The 19,640-nt window shown below is 41.9% G+C and overlaps 1 protein-coding gene across 4 annotated transcripts in view; it reads left to right on the top strand.

Moving 5' to 3' along the window:
• Window positions 1–4,416: 4,416 nt before the first annotated feature.
• CERS3 (ceramide synthase 3) overlaps window positions 4,417–19,640 on the top strand; it is a 119,673-nt gene continuing 104,449 nt past the window's right edge. For 3 of the 4 annotated variants that reach the window (XM_049614004.1, XM_049614005.1, XM_049614006.1), the window contains exons 1-2: window positions 4,417–4,512; window positions 8,071–8,133. The gene's annotated coding sequence lies outside the window, so the exon portion shown is untranslated. The remainder of the gene's footprint in view (window positions 4,513–8,070; window positions 8,134–19,640) is intronic. The other variant, XM_049614008.1, reaches the window with a different exon arrangement.

Here is a 19,640-nt window from a genome sequence, read left to right on the forward strand (position 1 = left end):
AAACTGGGGTTGATAAAATGCTTTTTCTGACTATATTATCATAGCCCAAACTAACAAACCAAGTCTAAGTTTTTCTTGATTATGGAGCTGAACAACGCAGATCAAAAAGCCCTTACAGTTAACGCCATGTATCCCGTCCTAATTACAAAACCCACTAGGATGCTTTTTTTTACGATCTGGGAAAAACAATGATCCCTCTCTAAATTTCCCATTGACATTGAGCTATACCAAGTAGTTTGACGCAAACTAATACAGTTACTTCCCACACTGGGTAAAATACATGTTTGTGGAGAGCTAGTATTGCTTGTACTTTTCCACTTGGAACTTTAGCTTTGTTTGCAAGGAAAATACAGTTGTTGGTTTTTTGGTTTTTTGGTTTTTTTATACTTAGAAGAACTGAGAAATGGGAGGTGATCGGGGTATGATTTCCTTCCTGGTGAGAAAAGTTCAGGTATTTTTAGTCTGGCTTCAGACAAGAGTCCACCTAGTCATTGAAAGCCACAGAGTTTAAAACATGCATCTATATTAAAGATATCTTCTAATGTGCTTGAGATTGTCTGTGGCTTCATGGCAGCACTTGTTTTTTTAAAGGCTCTATGTCTCCCGTCAGCATATTTCTCCCTTGAGTCTCATGAGACGAACACACCAACAGCACATTTATGATTGCTTATGACTTTGTTTTTTTTAAGGTATTCAATACGTTGTAATAAGGACTGGTGGCTTTCCCAGAAGCTACACTATTTTTATTTGGTAAGAAGAGAAAAGTATATTTTCTATCTCTAAATTGCTAGGTGTTTTTTTTGTTGTTGTTGTTCATTTCTGAAAACAAAACAAAAGAGTAGTATAGCTTTCTTGTATAAAATAGAATTGGAATTTTGACTGTCAAATCTCTTGTAAATGACAAAATTCTTTCTGAGTTTGCTTAATTTCTACAATAAAGATATTTCCCTTACTCTCTAGATTGTTGACAAGTAAATCATTTTTGATGTCATGTGGCATCTTTTGCTTGAATATGGCATATGCCCTCTTAATTGTGTGTCACTTTTGATATGTATAAGGAATGATTTGATGATTACATGGAAGGGAAGATAAGTGGTAAGTGGAAAATAATATTAGTTGGCAACAGCTTTTCTACCATATGGGTGAGTCTCATTACAAACTAATAGGAGAATAAAAGTAACATTTGAGAGTAATCACAAATAGCCCAATTCTCTCCAACGTCCGCACGGGCAAAAAAAAAGAACGTCAGCACACCTTCAGATGGAGATTTGGAAATGGATCTAGAACAGTACTCTGCACATCCTAGATTGGCATGGAGAAAGAAGAAGCCACTGGGATTCCATCAGAAGCATTTCTTTTAACAACATCGCAAAAAGTACATTAACAAGACTACTTATTTTGTTCTTTAGTGGTCTGTTGTGGGGGATGGAAAAGGCCCATCTCCAGTGAAGATGTGTCATTACAGTGATTATAGGTCAGTGACGACATATCCACTGCGGGAGACTGGACTCACAAACATGGGGACATGGCATTTGGAATAGTGATACGTAGAACATATGATGCTGGAACCCTTGTACAGTGTACATTGTCTACCTTGACCCTGCAAATTGAACTGGGAACCAGTCGGTGAGAAAAACCACTGTAGTATCTAAAGAAAAGTGCATGGGGATCATCCAAGACCAGGGGTTTTGGATGATCTATTATGTGACCTTGACAACTAAACCTTTTGGAATGATTTCTTTGGTCTGACCACGTACAGTTGACCCTCGAACAATACAGGTTTGAACTGCACAGTTCCACTTCTATTTGGAATTAAAAAAATAAATAAATACAGTACAGTACTGTGAATGTATTTTCTCAATACATTTTCTTAATAACATTTTACTTTCTCTAGCCCACTTTATTATAAGAATACAGTATATAATACATAGGACATACAAAATATGTGTTAATTGGCTGCTTATGGTATCAGTAAGGCTTCAAGTCAAGAGTAGGCTACTATAAAGTTTTTGGGGAGTCAAAGTTATACATGGATTTTTCTACTGCACAAGAGTCAGCACCTCAAGGTGTGCTGCAACACCACATTTTTCAAGAGTCAACCATATAAACAGCAAACTTATTTTATAATATAATCACAATCAAAAAGTTTTTAATAATCCAAAAGTTATTCCTTTTTATTCAAAGTATAACATACAGAGTTTTAACCTTACAGATGATTTTTCTTGTCATAAATTACATCTTTGCTATTTCAGTTTATTCTTCCTCGATGTTTCCTTTGTTTTTTCTTGGGTTGCATATGGGTTGTTAGTAATTTATATTTATTCGTATAAATAATTTGGATTTATGTCTTGTAGTTAATTAGAAACATACCTACTTTTTTTTAACTATACAAATCATTATCTTTTTATGCTTTCAAAAACCATGTTCGAAAATTCCTTTTTCTAGTCATCAAAACCAAGACCAAAGCCATAAGCATAGACTCCATGCTGTGTAACATTTTCGCTCACTTTCACTTCCTTGCTCCTCCAGCTCTCTGGCCATTGCTAATGTCATCTGAACTCATAAACCACGTGGCTATTCCCAATAAACTTTTACCCTATGTATCTTCTACAAATTTTACTTTTGCTTTTTACATTCCATTTTATTATCATTACTATATTTATTACTATTATTATATTTATCACTTAGTCTTCATTCTCCTTTCCTCTTCTGTCACAAGTGTGTCCAATGAGCTAATCTTAATTTTGATTCCTCTCCAGGTAAAGTTTCCAGGAAGGATGACTGGTGTATGGCTCTCAGCAACTGAAGGTGGGTATATTTTCTGAGACCTTGCATATCAGACCGTGTCTTCTGGTTGCCATTCCTTTTGTTGACCTAAATGACTTATCTGGGAATAGTTTTTTGTGTTGCAACTTTTCTTCAACCGTTGCCATTTTGCCTCATTGTTTTCTATCCTTAGTTGTTCTGGAGGAGAAAGGCAAGACCATCCTCACTGATTATTTTTAGGGTTAACTGTGATTTCTCCGGTGGGTGCATCCCAGATAATTTCTTGTCCTCAAAAGGTAAAAATTTCCTGAAACTCTGTCTAGATCTGGTTCTCTTTTGAGTACTCTTGTCTAGAACATGTCTTATATAACATCCTAGATATTCTTTATGTTGTCATTTGTAGATTGAGTTTCTGCTTTCTTACCTCCATGCTTATCTTCCTCCCTTGTCACCTTGATCTTTGTTCTCCAGTGCATTCTGAGAGAACATCTGAACTTTTTACTTCTTTGTACCTGATCTGATTTTCTCCAATGTCAGTTCAACTCATTATCACTTCCAAAGCAGGTTTAAATCTGTGATTACTTTTCCACTTCCTTGAAATCTTTCCTCCATCTCTATTCATATGGTGCCTGTATCCCAACTCCTTGCTTGCCATTTTATCTCATCCCGAGCTCTCCTTGATGCCTTTTTATTTTTATCTCATGGAAAATGTAGTAAGACCTAACAAAACAAAACAAAACAGTAATAATTGAGTTACTTATTATTAAGAACATACATTTCCTAAACGTTTTTGTGTACTTAAATAGCAAAACAGCTATCATTTTCTGAGCACTTAATTTTTACCAGGTATCATACTAAATACTTCATAGACTTTCTTTCATATGACCCTTAGGACCCCCTGCAAGGAGGAATTATTACCCTCATTTTACTCATGAGGAAAGTAGCATTTTAAAAGGCTATGATAAAGCATTTAAAAGCCCAAGGTCACATATCCCAAAGTTAGTAAATTTTAGAGTCAGAATTTGAACTCAGGGCTGCCTGGCTCCAAAGCCTTTTTTCCTAACCACTACACAATACTGTCTCCTGTATAAATGATTTTCACAGGTTCATATTTTAGTCAAATATTCAAAGAAATAATGTTCCCTCTCTTTTGCTGGAGATTTTTCATTTTATCTCTATGCTATGTATTGATCTATCTCTGTTAATTCAACCTTGTAATGAGAGATCACCACCTACCTGGGCTTACAGAATTATTCCAGAACTGCTTCGAGCTTCCTCGCCCTGCACCCGGAAGTTGTGGACAGTTTGTAGACCAGTTGCTACTTAACCTCTGGAGAGGTTGTGTAATGGAGTAACAAGGGCGCCGGGTTTGGAATTATTAGAAACCCAGATTAGAACCCCAGCTGAGCTATGTACCAGCAGGACAGCTCGGGCAAGTCACTCGGCCTGTGGTACAAGTCTGTGTTACAAGGTCAGTGTGCCCATTAACAGAAGTGCAGCCTAGGTACAGTACCTGCCGTGAACCTGGCGCCCACACAGGAAGCTGTTGTCATTCCCTTTGCAGTATTCTGATGGCCTGTTGGGCCTCCCCACCCCCACCCCGCCTCCCGCGAGGCCACCCCCCGCCCCTCCACCGTGCCCCCTCCAGCCTCGAGGGGCCCTCGTCCCAGGATGCACCGCTGTGCTGACCCCTGGCCCTGGCTCTGCGCACTGGAGTCCCGGCTCGGCTCCGAGCAGAGGAGAAAGGTGCTGGGGAAGGATGTGGCTCCGGGGGCTCTGGGGGTGGGGGTGTACGCGGGGCAGGCTGACCTCCCTGCCGGAGCCGATGCTGCGCAGGCTGAGCCAGGCCCCTGTCCCCACGCAGGCCGAGGACATGCCCTGAGTCCCTGTCCCCACGCAGGCCGGGGCCCTGTCCCTGTCCCCTCTCAGGGCTGAGGTCGTTCCCTTGGTCCCTGTCTCCGCCCAGGCCTTGTCCCCGGTCCATATCCCCACGCAGGCCCTGGCCCTGTCCCCGCGCAGGCCCAGGCTGTGTCCTGGGCCGAGTCGCCTCCCCATCTTGCTGCAGCCCACTGGTACTGGGCCTTGCAAAGTCAGTTAGGCCCATCCCAGGCTGGAGTGCCTTTGTCTTCGTGGGTTTTTGTGAATCGCTGGGTTGGCTCCATATTTTCTGAATATTAACCCCACCCAGGTGAATAGAGATCTGGCCCAGGTTACTGCTCTTTTCTGTGGTAGGGGGCTCAGCAGGGAGCTGTGGACACTGTCCAGAAATGGACTTGAGAGCCTAGACTTGATCCCACAAGCCTATGGCCTTTGTGCATCTGGCCGGGAAGCCTCTTTGAGTGGGCTTGGTTTTTGTCAGGTAAAAGTTATTATCCCTACTTTCAAAAAATACTGAAAATACACATTTATTTACTCTAAAATTCAGCAAAATTTATCAAGTGTTCAGCATGTGCCTAGACTCAGTTGTAGGTTTCTCTTCCTAGTAGTCATAGTTTGGAGACCAAAATTATGAAACTTGAAGCTTATCCAAATTTGTCTTTTATCTCATCAGAAAATGTCTTTAAATTAACTGAAATGAAGGGGGAAAAAATCTAAGTAGTATGTAGAATTATAGAAAGGGTAAAGCAATCCAATTAGGTAGTTTTGGACCCTATAAATTGTACTCTGTCACTCCATAATGGGTGAGTAAACCAGTATAGTAGGTCCAGACCAGCATTTTTTAAAGAGTCAATATTAGACTAGAATAGATAATAGATAGTATGGATAAGTATTGTTTTGTGAAACTTTGGTTTCAGTTATGTATATTTGTAGGTATATTTGTATTAGGTCATGATGTAAAAGGTTTGTATAAAGGTATTGTGGGTTACATTTAAAAATTAAGTTACTGGTTTAGACCAGGATAAATATGTTACCTATACAGAAAGTACGCTTACAGTAGTAATAACCTATCTTAATAACAATTATTTACATGATTGGAACTGTGGAAGAATCAAATGGTATTTCTGTCCTCATTAGCTCTGTGTGTTTTACATTTACTTTACATGTATTAGCATGGCATGTATCTGGGTATCCGGTCCATCACATTCAGTATAGATCATTCCTGATATGTAAGGAATGGAATGGGAGAATTGCTTCACTATGTGAGATCAGTCACTGGTGGTTAGCAATTATAGGAGCCACAAGCCATCATTGTTACTGTGAAATTATGCATGATTTACACATACCTCTGTTCCTATTGTGTGACTATGTGAGGATCTTTGCTTTACATTGTCCCTGCTGAAACTCAGTGATGACCTGTATTAACAGTCCAAGAGTTTTCTCATCTGTTCTGGTTATTATGTTACTGTCTTGGAAAACAGGACCTTGATGCAAAGCATATCTGAGGCCAAAGTTTTGCTGTTGACAGTCAGGTGGTCTTCTTCTCAGCTTTGAAAAAAAGATTTCTTAAAAATTTAACTAAAATCTGGGGCACCTGGGTGGCTCAGTTGGTTGAGCATCCGACTTCAGCTCAGGCCATGATCTCACGGTTCATGAGTTTGAGCCCCGTGTCGGGCTCTGTGCTGACAGCTCAGAGCCTGGAACCTGCTTCAGATTCTTTGTCTCCCTCTTTGTCTGCTCCTCTCCCACTCCCTCTCTGTCTCTCAAAAATAAATATATAAATGTTAAAAAAAAATTTTAACTAAAATCTGAAGCCCTTGGTGCTCATTATAATAATTATTTTCATATTTTGTATTTGCATTTGTCTGTTGAATGATTGGTCGGTTGATTTTGATTTTAAGGATTTAAATAATGAAAAGTTTGAACCAGAGTTGTTGGGGATAATTTCCCTGTATACAATTTATCCACAAAAGCAACTGATGGGGGGAAATGTATTTGCTTTAGAACTCCACCACAGGGAGTCTGGAAATGACCAAAGAGTGACCAAGGTGGTCCAATAGCCACTATCCCACAGGTGGTCAACATTCTTAACCTCAAGTCTGGGCTTTGTATCTAGTGCCTCGTGGAATAACCAGTCTTGTTCATAAGCAGGCAGATGGGTGACAGTCTTGTTCACGGAAATAAGTCTTAGTTGGCTGACTTCATGAAACTTAGTCCGGCTTTTAAAAAAGTTTAGGCCAGACATTTACTTTTAATTTTTTTAATGTTTATTTATTTTTGAGAGAGAGAGAGACAGAGCATGAACAGGGGAGGAGCAGAGAGATAGGGAGACCAAGAATCCGAAGCAGGCTCCAGGCTCCAAGCTGTCAGCACAGAGCCTGACGCGGAGCTTGAACCCACAAACCAGAAGATCATGACCTGAGCCGAAGTCAAACAGTTAACTGACTGAGCCACCCAAGTGCCCCTAGATATTTACTTATAAATGGCTAGTATTCTCTTTTGCAAATGCGCCTTGCAGACAGTTTAATATGATCAAGCAAACTATTGTTATTATAACCACACTTATAGTTGTCATAACTGCTATGATGTAGTATATATAGTATATAGTATGATGTAGTACGTACAACTCCATAGATGTATGAATGAATGAACATTATAAATTACTCATGGAAACATTCGGTGATGCATATTATTAGTTTTTAGTGAAACTTAATTTTTATACCTGGTTTTTTTAAAGAGGAACTAGGGGCACCTGGGTGACTCAGTCAGTTAAACATCTGACTCTTGATTTTGGCTCAGGTCATGATCTCACAGTTTGTGAGATCGAGCTCTGCATTGGACTCTGTGCTGATAGCATGGAGCCTGCTCGGGATTCTCTCTCTCTCTCTCTCTCTCTCTCTCTGCCCCCCCTCTCTCTTTCAAAATAAGTAAATAAACATTTAAAATAAAGAAAGAAAGAAGAACCAACATTTGGTGTTTTTTTCAGGAAAGATACGAAACATCTGCTGTGTAAGTGAATAGAAATCATCCTATCTCATTGAACACTTTGTGGCAGCACCCAGTAGTGAAACAAGTTATGTGACATCTGAATTTCTAATTCAAAACCAGTCTAATGTAAAAGAGGTCAAAAGGGGTTCTTTTTCCTGATGTGAGTTCTCAGTAGAAGGCAGTGAAGGACCCTTTGTAATCAACTTGGTGTATATAGTATTGTGCTCATATCCTTTTAGTGTCTTCCAAAGTGTTAGACCCCAGCATTGGCTGGGTAGCACCATTGACCTGTGGATAGTCTCCCAAAGAGGGAGAAGAAATGGGTGCTGACATTCAGGGAATGTGGTTGCCTTTCCAACCTTAGGCAGAGCTTGAGACTGAGTAGCTAGAGAGCAGGGGCCATAGCTGCCTTGTTCATTGTGATTTTCCTGTTTCCAGGCTCAATAAATAATTGTTGAAGGAATGAAAATACTGTGGAAGGAGGAAGAGCGGCAGCAGAAGGTACCTATAGCTTAAAACGTAGGGGGAAGGAGTGTTATCAGATCCTCGACTAATATTTATTGAGGGTCTCCTATGAACCTGGTAGTGTTTCCAGGCTATCTGGGCTCATAGGGTGTTTACAGCCTAGTGGAGACAAGGCACATACCTGCATGTGTATGACACACACACTCATCCAGTTATATGATGGAAGGATTTTGTTCTATACTGGTAAGAATGGGGCTGCATATAAAATGGGGCTCATGGTGTGATTCAGATTAAGTGTAAAGGCTCAAGTAAGAGAAAGGGTGATTCAGGTTGATTAGAGAGGCAGAATTTCCCAGAGGAAATGGAAATGGAGGTCTTGGATGAGGAGGGATTGATCACAGGTGGGATGCAAGCGAAGGTCAGAGTGAGCATAGCTACGGGCTCAGCCCAGGGACTCAAGGTACTGGAGTACAGTGGGGATGACAAGGGGATAGCCTAGGTGGGGATCCCATTTTTGAGGGGAGTTTAGGAAATCAGCTGTCATAGAAATTTAGATCGAATGTAACCAGCATAAAGATGCCATAGATTCTGGAGGAAAGAAGTAAGTTGATAAAGGCTGTGTTTTGAGATTATTTGGTAGCAACATGCAGGAGGATGGCTCTACCTCAGGAACCAGAAAGGAAAAGGGAAACAGCCCCCAAGGATTGGGATCTCAGTACCATTCTAGGTTGCACTGGGATGTTCTGGTCACTGTGGGTGCTTTGGTGGCAAAAAAACAGCTGATGAAGGGAAATGTACTTGGTTTAGAACTCCATCATAGGGAATCTGGAAATGACCAGAGAGTGACTGAGGTGGTCCGATAGCCACTATCCCACAGGTGATCAGCACTCTTAACCTCAAGCCTGGGCTGCATTTCTGGTGCCCCATGGAATAATCAGTCTTTTGTTCACAAGCAGGCAGATGGGTGAGTGTCTTTTTCATGCGAATAAGTCTTAGTTGGCTGACTTCATGAAACTTAGTCCGGCTTGAAAAAAAAAAATCATACCCAAGAATTCACAAGCTGAAGAAATGTGCCCATTTTGGGGTGTCTCAGGCTAGCCAAGCAGATCTTCTCCTGGTTCCTTGTTGGCAGGTAGCATGTAGGGTATGGGGTAGGAGGGAGAATAAAGTAAGGGGGCAAAGATAGATGGTAGTCTCCTTGAGGTCAGGGACATTGTCTCCATCTTTATATGTCAAGCACCTCGTATAGTATATGTGTTGAATAAGTGATGGCTGGATGGATCAGGGGCATTTTGTTTCCCATTATCACACATAACATGGTATTGACAGCCCATGTGTTTATTGAGACACTCATCTCCCTCTTATCGCCTGTTGCTTCCTACCTATTGTTGACACAACTCATATAAGTCTATTCAAAGCACATGGACTATTTACTTTGATGCCCAACACGATGCTGGATAAAGGAGCACAGCTGTTGAAGCTACCAAGCTGTACCTTCACAGACCTAGACAATCAGGGGATTGGTTGTTTGGGGGATGAAAAATTTATTTACCCTTCTGTCTGCTTCCTGATGCCGTATTATACAGTCTTAGCTCCTCATCTAAAATCTGCAGCTTATGCTTGCATGCGTGTAGGATATGGAATAGTAAATGTTTGAGAGTTCATCTCCTCCGTGGTCCCAATTTGTCCGATGCAGAGCCTATTGTACTCTGTACAATAGGTTTGTGAACACTTATGCTCATCCATATGAGTGTGTGTCTGTATCAGTTTGGATAATCACGCTATATTTTTATTCTTGAGATCCTTAGCTCCCACAAAAGATATGATGTGCCTGGCACATGGTATGAACCCAATGAAATACTTGATCAATGAGTTAATGAATAAATGTGTGTGTTCAGAGAATGGTAATGGGTGCTACTTGGAGTCTTACTCAAGATTTAATTGGAGAATCTATGTCTATGTGCATGAAATAAAGTCTATTAAAAAGTAACATAGGAATAAAGCTTATAGATGAAATAAATTAGTAACAGCAATTATAATTATCATCATAGCTAACGTCAACAGAGGTCTTACTATATGCCAGGTGCTCTTCTATGGACATTACCTCATTTACTGTTTTTACAACTCTGAGGCGTTGCTGTTATTTTCCTCATTTTTCATGTGAGAAATCCAACGGGCTGAGAGGTTAGGTGATTTGCCTGGAGTCACACAGCTAATAAGCATAAGATCACATAGTTAGCACAAAGTGGAAACGGGTGTAGCAACAAGAACTTTCTGGAAGAGGCAAGTTGAGATGAGGGCTGCCTGGTCACCCACAGCCACACTTGTGGCCAGGGCCATATGCAAAGACCTTCTGGCCATCTCTCAGTGAGGGCTGTGGACTGAGAGGCAGGCAGCTCACACGACAATGTATGATCTGGCTGGCAGACAGCTCCATGGCCTTCCCAGAGTATGAGCCAGATGGATTCTAAAAACCCTTTGCTTTAAGTACTCAGAGTGTAACAGACGTAAGTCTTTGAGGGAAAAATCTCCCTCTCTCCCAACAAACTCAGACTAGAACTGGCCATCTTCATGACACCCAGTACCCACCTGTAAGTTTTGAAAAAGCCCAATGAACTACCTTTGAAAAAAGCAACTGTCTATTGTGGTAGATAGGAAGAGACTCAACCATAAATAACCAAATTAAGTGTACCCACTCAGCATTGAGTGCCAAGAACTGTTCTGTCCCCAGAGGACTCAGCCATGAGCAAGTTAGACAAGAATCCCAGCACTCATGGAGCTAATATTCTGATGGGGAAGATGGGTCACAAACAAGTCAATAAGAGGTCACATGTGTTATATGGTGATGAATGTGATATGAAGAGACCTAAAGCAGGAGAGGGGAAGGAGCTTAGGGGGTGGCACTCAAGTATGAATATATGAGAACCATCAGTTCTGATGATCTCTCTTTCGTTTTCTCACTTTCTCTCAAATTATCTGCCAGGAAATCTTTTAACACTGGGCCAGGGGGAGTGTGGAACCTGGTGAGTGGGGGTAATAGAGACTCAGTTCAGATTCTATGCATACATTCCTGTATTATTGTGCTTTACTTTATTGTGGTTCACAGATCATGCATTTTTTACAAACTGGAACTTTGTGGCAACCGTGCGTGTAACAAGTCTATCGGCAGGCACCATTTCCCAACAGCATTTGCTCACTTGGTGTCTCTGTCACATTTTGGTAATTCTTGCAACAGTTCAAACTTTTTCATTATAATTATATTTGTTATAGTGATCTGTGATCTTTGATGTTACTCTTGTAATCATAAGACAGCGAACTTGACCAATAAATATGTGTGTTTTGACTGCTCCCCCAACCAGTTGTTCCCCCGTCTCTCTCCCTCTCCTCAGGGCTTCCTGTTCCCTAAAATATAACAATATTGAAACTAGGCCAGTTAATAACCCAACAATGCCTTCTAAGTGCTCAAGTACCAGGAAGAGCCATGGGTCTCTCACTTTAAATCAAAACCTAGAAATGATTAAGCTTAGTGAGGAAGGTGTGTCGAAAGCCAACATGGGCTGAAAGCTAGGCCTCTGGAGCCAGCTAGCCAAGCTGTGAATGCAAAGGGAAAGTTCTTGAAAGAAATGAAAAGTGCTACTCCAGTGAACATACGAACGATAAGAAAGTGAAACAGCCTTATTGCTGATACAGAGAACGTAAAACTTTGTCTGGATAGAAGATCAAACCAGCCATACATTCCCTGAAGCCAAAGCCTAATCCAGAGCCAGGCCCTCACTCTCTTCAATTCTGTGAAGGCTCAGAGAGAGGAGGAAGCTACAGACAGAATGTTTGATGCTGGAAGAAGTTGGTTCATGATGTTTAAGGAAGGAACTCATCTCCATAACATCAAAGTACAAAGTGAGCATCAAGTCAAGTGCTGATGTAGAAGCTGCATCAAGTTCTCTAGAAGATCTAGTTGAGACAATGAAGGTGAGTACACTAAACAACAGATTTTCAGTGTAGATGAACCAGCCTGCTCTTGGAAGAAGATGCCATCCAAGATTTTCACAGCTAGAGAGGAGAAGTCAGTGCCTGGCATCAAAGCTTCAAAAAACAGTCCAACTCTTGTTAGGGGCTAATGCAGCTAGTGACTTTAACTTGAAGTCCGTGCCCACTTCCATTTTGAAAATCCTAGGACACTTAAGAATTAAGCTAAATCTTCTCGTCCTGCCCTTGGTAAAGGGAGCGACAAAGCCTGGGTGACAGCACATCTTTTTACAACATGATTTACTGACTATTTTTAAGCCTACTGTTGACATTTATGGCTTAGTAAAAAGATTCTTTTCAAAATATGACTGCTTATTGACAATGCACCTGGCTACCCAAGAGCTCTGATGGAGATGTACAGTAGGATTAATGTTGTTTTCATGCCTGCTAACCCAATATCCATTCTGCAATCAATGGATCAAGGAGTCATTTCAAGTTGCAAATCTTATTGTTTAAGAAATACATTTCATAAGGCTACAGCTGCCATAGATAGTGCTTCCTCTGCTGGACCTGGGCAAAGTCAACTGCAAACCTTCCAGAAAGGATTCATCATTACACATGCCCTCAAGAACATTGTGATTCATGGGAAGAGGTCAACATATCAACATGAACAAGAGTTTGGAACAAGTTGACTCCAAACCTCATGGGTGACTTCAAGGGTTCAAGACCTCAGAGAAGGAAGGGAGGGAGAGCAAGAATCCCAAGCAGCCTCTGCACTATCACCACAGAGCTCGACACAGGGCTTGAACCCATGAACCGTGAAATCATACCCTGAGCCGAAACTCAGTGAACACACAAATGATGCTCTTTAACACTAGGCCAGGGGGATTGTGGAACCTGGTGAGTGGGGGTAACGGATACTTCACTGACTGAGCCACCCAGGTGCCCCTGCCATCTCGTGATCAAACGTAACTGGATGAAATGCTGCCTCTTAAGGATAAGCAAAGAAAGTGGTTTCTTGAGATGGAATCTACTCCTGGTGAAGATGTTATGAAGATTTTTGAAATGACAACAAAGGATTTAGAATATTACAAAACTTAGTTGGTCAAACAACGGCAGGATTGACTCCAATTTTGAAAGAAGTTCTACTGTGAGTAAAATGCTATCAAACAGCATTGCAAGCCACAGAAAAATGTTCATGAAAGGGAGAGTCTATCGATGCAACAAACTTCACTGTCATCTCATTTTAAGAAATTGCCCCTGCCGCCCCGCCCTTTAGCAGCCACCACCCTGATCAGCCAGCAGCCATCAACATCGAGGCGAGACCCTCCACCAGCAAAAAGATTAGGACTGGTTGAAAGCTCAGATGATACTGTATTTTTAGCAAGAAAGTATTTTTGAATTAAGATATATACATTCTTTAGATATAATGCTATTGTACATTTAATATACTACAGTAGAGTATAAAGATAACTTTTACATGCACTGGGAAGGCAAAAAAATTCCTCGACTAGCTTTATTGAGATGTTCACTTTATTGCAGTGGTCTGGAAACCAAACCTATAATGTTTCTGAGGTGGGTCTGTAATCTATCGTCCATTGTGGGGATTTAGGCAAATCATCCAGGGAGCTTTTTACACCAAGAAGATGTAGTGTTCAAATTGAGTTGGTGTACGTATTGTTCTAGGCATTTGTGAAGACATCACCTTGTCCCATAGGAGGTTTTCCATGTACCTATTTAAAGAATACACAGTTTGGTAGCATTTTGACTTAACATATCTGTCTATCAGAAAAACCTTTGCATTTGGAAAGTCTGTGAAAATGATAAGATGAAACATTATAAGGAAACAGTGTTTTTTTACCTAAAAGCCCAGAAAATTGGACTGGTTAGGTTAAGATCAATGTAGCCCAAACTGTACTCATTAAGTTTCTTGGAAGGGTTTCTCTCCTTTGAGGTAAAAGCAGGTCACTTCTATCAAACTTACATTTCCTTCTCTAGAAAATTAGGCTCAGACTTGGTTTGCAATGTAACATGCAATTTAAATATCAGAAATTGCTCCCCGTCCCTTTCCTCTGTGTCTATACCCTGTGCACCCTCTGCTCCTGGCTAGCAGAACTTTGGACACAATTTCTAGTTCTGTGCTTTCCTGCTGTGGCCCAGAGTCCATTTTCCAGCGTCCTGCTTATGCTGTGTTTCTCTTGTGAGTTCCTAAGTGGCCCTCCAGACTCCTGACTAGGTTTGCCTAGGGTCCTCACTGCTCTTACCTTGTCCCCCTCTCCTGTTTTACTCTTTGAAATATTCCCAGTAGGTGTTTTACACACTCACTCACTTCGGTAACAGTTAGTAACAAGCTTGCTCTGCATGTTAAAACCCATCCATTTTGCAATGCAGCCCCTGGCGGCTCCCCGTGAAACTTTGTCCACTAATATCAGGCTTAACTGCCCACGTTTAATTGGCAGAGGTGTGATGTTCACTTTCAAAAAGCAAATCATTAGGATTTAATAAACAACATCTATTTATGAGGACTTAAAATGTACAACAGATTTAATGTCTTAACTGGCTTCTAAACTTTTCTCATAAAATGAGACAGTTAAGTGTTACCCAGGGAAGAGACACCCACACACGCATGTTACCTGCTTCCTGGGGTTACATGCTTCCTGGGGTTCTCTCTCTTCTGTTAGCAGTGAACTGATACATTCATCATGAGGCACAAGGGGGAAAGGGAAAAGGAAAGGCATCTCCTTCGGAGTCTTTGAAAGAACCATATTTGTATTTATTTGTCTTCCTCAGAGGAGTTGTGCAAAGACACACTGGGCTGATGTGCACGCACACAGCTCCCCCCATGTCACAACCCACAAACCATCAGAATTCCCCACTTCTATCCCTCTGGAGGTACCCCATCACATAGATTGTGCAACAGGTTAAGTTTTACCTTTGTCCCTGAAGGAAGAAAGGACTACACCCTGACAGTGACTCAGTACAGCATATGATGATGGGATTCTTCTGGTTATTGAGGAGGTACTGAGCTCTGCCACTTGCAACCAGGAACCAGGCCGTCATCCATGCTAAGAAAGCTTATAGGGGAAAGGTAGCTGGTAGAGCTTTATCAGTGGGGAAGAGAGACACGATAAAGAAAAACAATTTAATTAGGAAGGTTAGCTGGGTGGCAGTTGGAGAATGATGGACTAGAAAGGGATAGTAGCCTGGGGTCAGGAAGACCAGGCAATTCTACGGAGTCACCTGGTAAGACATGATCAGAATCTGAACCACACAACCTGCCTCACTTAGTGACCACTCTGCTGAGAGCTCAGCCCTCCTGCCAGATGAGCTTTAAGATTTCCGAACCCTGACAATAGCCCAAAGAAAGTCTGGGAAGAGGGGCGCCTGGGTAGCTCAGTCAGTTGAGCATCTGACTTTGGCCCAGGTCGTGATCTCTCAGTTCTTGAGTTTGAGCCCCATGTCGGGCTCTGTGCTGACATCTCGGAGCGTGGAACCTGCTTTGGAATCTGTGTCTCCCTCTCTGTCTGTCCCTTCCCCATTGTGTGTATGCACTATCTCTTTCTCTCTCTCAAAAAATAAATAAAAACAATTAAAAAAAATGAAAGTCTGGAGAGAAAAACAGGGTAGGGAGAATTCAGTGAACGAGGCTCCCGTGAGAGGGCCTTCACCAATCTTCCATCTGTGAATGGAATTTCATTAGTGAAACTTGAGAAACTGTGGAGTCTGAAACTGGCCTCCCCTCTTCTCTGCCTCTAGTTAATTTTTAATTTGCTGTCATTGATTAGCTGACAGGAGAAGAAAGGTGTCTCTCAGCAGCTGAAGTCAGCCGATGGGAAGGGCCTTGAATCAGGCCCTCAGAGTAGGCGGCCCGGCCGGAACCGCCCGGGAGGTGAGGTTTGGCTACGAGGGGGTGCAAGTACCAACTTGTGAAGCTTCCTTGCTCGTCAAAGCACCTTTAAATAATCCACGCCCAGAGTTGTTTCATCTTCAGGCAAGAGAAAGTGAAAACGGCCCCAAAAGGTCTAATATCTCAAATAAACACTGTAAATGTAGGCATACTTGCCTTTGAAATTGGAGCGCCTCAAGCAGACAGACAGCGTTTGTGTCCTGCTACTAACAGGTTCGCCTTTCGTTGTCTGTGACGGCTGTTCTCTGAGGCTGACACGAATATAAACAAAGTGCATTACCTCTGACTATTCTGAAAGGAAAGGGTGGTCAGACTTTTATTTTTTGTGACGTGGTTCAAAAAACTGATATTCCTCGCCGCCGCCGCCCCCCCCCCCCCCCCCGCTAGGAAACAGGCAGAGAAGTAGTTGCCTTTCTGCGGATGGGTGGCATGCTGTTGGTGGTTGTGGTAGGGATTTAGTTAGTCCAAAGCTCCGCCAATATTCCCAGGCTTCTAGAAAGTGCTATAGCTGCTGTCAGATGTGCTCGGCGAGGAGAGTAGGGTTGTCAACAGTGTTTCAGGTTTCTCTCCGCCACATAAACCCCTTCCTTTTAACGCAAACAGTAAGACCACCTCGTTTAGTAGTTGGCCAATGACGGTGAGCACCAAAACCAACAACGATGAGGCAATCGTGCATTTGTCATGCCGTGTCTGACTGAGTTCCAGTCCTCTCCTCTCCCAAGTGGTGAAACAGGAAGCATCCTCCCGTCAGGAAGAAATTCAAGGTGCCATCCAGTAGCTTTGCCTCACGTCACTGATCGCCCTCAGTCGGAAATCTTGACTTGCAACTTTAGAGGGTGGGTCTCTGAAAGAATTTCAGAGCTTACACTGAGATGAGGTGTGTTGCTCTCTGATGAGAACGAAGCTGACTGGAACGCTGGAAATCTGCCTCTGACTGCTCCTCACAGGCAAGGGGCATCTTTTGTGGGCTGAGATTTCAGAAAAGGTAGGCACCATTTTGCTTTTGTTGTGGCCATTTGAGAGCTTTCAAACCACGTTGGCCTTGACTGTGTATGTGTGTGTGTGTGTGTGTGTGTGTGTGTGTGTAAGAGAGAGAGAGAGAGAGAGAGAGAGAGATGATCAAAATGCTCATTTTTGGCCTGATCATTTGAATCCCATTGCTTGACTTTTCCTTCAAAAATATTCAGTAGTGGAGAGCAAATGTTGAGTCCAGACTTCTCGTCGTGACCTGTATCACTTGCTCTCTGGCAAGTGTAAATGGATTCATTGTAGGGGTAGGAAGTGGAGTGGAATCTGGGAGTGGACTCACATGAGGCTGAGCCCTCAGTCAGTACAGCTTGGTGTATTCGGAAGGAGAAATGGAAAGGGTGACCACAGGTCTCCAGGTGGCATGGCCAAGGCCATCTCAGACCATTTCGGCATGTCTTAAGTTTGGAACAAGGCAGGACTTGCTCACCTCACAGCGGCCAACTTCTCTAAACCGGCTCTATCTTGGATGAGACCCTCTCCATGCTGTGTGTGTCCAGAGGGCATTAGCCGATTAGTTATAAAACTGTCAGCCTTGGCTAGAGGAACATAATAAAATTTTTTCTAACTCATGTACACGTTTAGTGAGGATATTCTTTGAAACAGTGTTGTTTCCTGAAAAGCCTTATGCAGAGCAAGGGAAAGAAACCTATGGGACTCACCAGATGATGAATATTAATTTATGTGTTAATCCTCAATATTCAAGTACTTTCTCAATCACGAGTGAGGTTTTTGACTTTAAACAGCACCTTTTCCTGCCTTTTCCCCTATAAGCTTTTAAAAAAGGGGTTGCCACTTAAAAATTTCATCAGTAGAATTTGCTGAACAAAGGGGCACATTTTTTAAGGGGGGGAAATAGATAATAATTGCATAATATTCCCTTTAAAAATACTTCTGCCTTTTCCAAAAGCAATCAAATTAATTGACATAGTTTGGAGACAATTCTGGGTTAGTAATAACCTACATAATTCTGGGTTAGTAATAATCTACATTTATTGAGTCCTTGCTGTGCATAAATGCATTGCCCGTTTAATTCAGTGAGACAGAACTCATGTTCTGAAGTTTTCCAATGAGGACATTTCAGCTTAGTGAGAGGTATAGTAGCATAGCAGAGAAGTGAGAAAGCCCAAAGTCTGTTGCACACAGAAATACATGATTGGAGCCTTCTCTGTTCGTATCCTGTTCTGTCAGCTCTTCAGAAACCTTGTCCTATAGAGGGGTTTCTGAAGCCATGATAATATGTAAATATGCCAACCTGGTATCTGATAGCAAAAGACCAAAAGTCAGTCTATAATTTGCTTCTGTTGGGGTGAAGGCATGGTGTGGTGAGCAGAACATGGGCTAGAAAGGCAGACAGATCTAGATTTGAATCCCTGCTTTCTGCTTACTATTTATGTGACCTAGGCAAGCCAGTGAAATTCTTCAAACCTCAGTTTCTTTATTTATAAGCTAATTATTATAATATCCATCCCGCAGGGTTATTTGTTATAAAGGATAGAAAGACAAGGTATGCAAAGTGCCTTCTGCATGACTGACAAATGATAGGCTTTTGATAAATAGTATTCATTTCTCCAGTTATTTGCTAATGTTTTCAGTGTGCTGGATCCTGTTCTGGGCTCAGGGGTATCAGCAGTGAACAGACAAGACTGTGCCCTCATGGAACTGACCAGTGTTGTTTATTCTATCATAGTGTCACTGACTTTCCTTGAAAACCAGGTGGTGATTATTGAGATCTTCTGTGGTGGAGCTGATCTGGCTTTGACACAGCCTATGAGGCAGAGTGGTAAACATCCTATGCAAAGAGCCCCCTGAAGCATAGTAAAATCAGGCAAAAAGCAAGAGCATCAGATAACTCTTTTGCAAGTATCAGTTTGTTGTGCTAATCTTTGCAGAATTAAAGGAAAGATATGTTTTTACACGCGCCTTCACACACATGCACACACACACACAGAGTTCGTTTGAGTTTTCTTAGGCCCCCAAGACGTTGCCCGCAGGCTGTGCATGGGAGGAGAGTCCAAGGTCTCATAAAACACAGAGTGTAGCATGGCAACCATTCATTTACCTTGGGCTCTAGGCCATCTGTACAATAGCCTTGGGCTTTCTGAGGCATCCCCAATGTGAATTTAGGGATGGAGTCCAAAGAATGAACTGGAGATAATACACCTTCAAAAACGTGGATTTGAAGAAGAGTATTTGATTTATTTACTGGCTAAAAGCCTATAGTCACGTTCACCAAATGAGCTAGTTGGCATCAAGAATGGTGCTTTGACAATCTCTCCCTACAGAGAGATAGAAGAGAGGAATAGGGGGGCTCCCTTTGGAATCAAATGCAGGTCTCCCTTCTCTTAGAAACACCTGCACACCCAATACACCAACTTTATTGGTCCTACACAGCCCAAGTTTGTTGTTTTGTTTATTTGGTGGACTCAGAATGATTGAAGAAATCTTTGTGACAGCCCTAGACAGTCCAGACAATTGTCACTATGAAATAAGACTTTCTAAAGTAGCAAGACTTATTTTCCTAAGCCCTATGCAACCATCAGTCTCATCATGTTATGGGTCATACTATATACATTGCCTTAAGATTGCATCTTGCAGTGGGTTTTTTAGATGAAAACAGAAATCACGCTAAAAACCTAAATTA

This window comes from Panthera uncia (genome assembly GCF_023721935.1).
Source record: "Panthera uncia isolate 11264 chromosome B3 unlocalized genomic scaffold, Puncia_PCG_1.0 HiC_scaffold_1, whole genome shotgun sequence".
In the NCBI taxonomy this organism is placed as follows: Eukaryota; Metazoa; Chordata; class Mammalia; order Carnivora; family Felidae; genus Panthera; species Panthera uncia.